The following is a 1,182-nucleotide window of genomic DNA, read 5'->3' on the forward strand; positions in this document are numbered from 1 at the left end:
TTTGTAAGAGAGACAGGGTTTCACTCTGTTGCCCAGCCTGGAGTGTAGTGGTACGATCACAGCTCACTGCACCTTTAACTCCTGAGCTGAAGTGATCCTCACACAGCAGCATTTGAGTAGCTAGGACTACAGACATATACCACCGAACCCAGATGAGTTTTGAAAATTATTATTTTAGAGATGGGGTCTCACAGGCTCCATGACAACTGTTCCCTTAAGACTTTCACATTCTTCTTTCCACATCAAAAATGTAAACAAAACAAAACAAAGAGTAAACCACCTGAAGTCACTTTCAGAAATTCTAAAGCGTACATCTACCTGTACTCTGTAGAGTTGTCTGTGTCTTAGAGCCTCTTGAAGAGGCAATGTTACAATCTTTACTAAGTTATACAAAGCTCCTGTTATCCCTCCATTAATTGGAGCAATACTTACACAGCACCTACTATGTGAAGGATACCATCCTCAGCATTGAGATACATGTGTAAAGAGAAGAAAACAAATCAATATTTCTTCCTTTATTAACTTTCATTCTAAAGAGTATCTCAAGTATTTTCTCCTCTCATTCACAGTAGAACTAAAGCTAATTCTAAAGTGCCTAATGTTCTAGAAACCACTAATTTAAGTCATTTGCAGGAAATTCAATAACTATAAAATACATTGGAAATAATATAGAATAATAATTACAGATCTTCTATATTGATACTTGATGTATCAGCAGTTAGTAAGTTATAAAATGGTTAAAGTTTCTACTTTTATATTAAGCATTTAACAAAGTTTGTCTAGAAATTTTTGATGGTTTCTCTTATTTTTCCAAATTACACTAGTAACACAGCAATTCAAAAAATATTTGATTTTAAGGTATGCCAATCATTCTTAAATAAGATTCTAGTTCAGAAAAAGAGCTTTTTCAGATGAAGGCTGGGTCAACAATCTGCCAGAGTTTCTAGTTCAGAAATGAAAATGTCAGTCACTCATAATGTTTCAAAGTATCTGGACACTTGACACTGCATAGATAGACAAATCTATGGGTGAGGGAGCTGAATCTTTATGTTATTTCTGTTGTTCCATCAGCATATAGTGAGGTAATGCAGTCCCAGAGGCACTCGCTCAGTTCAGATGAGTTTCAACAAGGTTCAAGAAATTAAGAATAGTTTAAGCCACCATATCAAGATATTCCAGGAT

This window comes from Colobus angolensis, unplaced genomic scaffold, assembly GCF_000951035.1.
Source record: "Colobus angolensis palliatus isolate OR3802 unplaced genomic scaffold, Cang.pa_1.0 Scaffold231, whole genome shotgun sequence".
Taxonomy (NCBI): Eukaryota; Metazoa; Chordata; class Mammalia; order Primates; family Cercopithecidae; genus Colobus; species Colobus angolensis.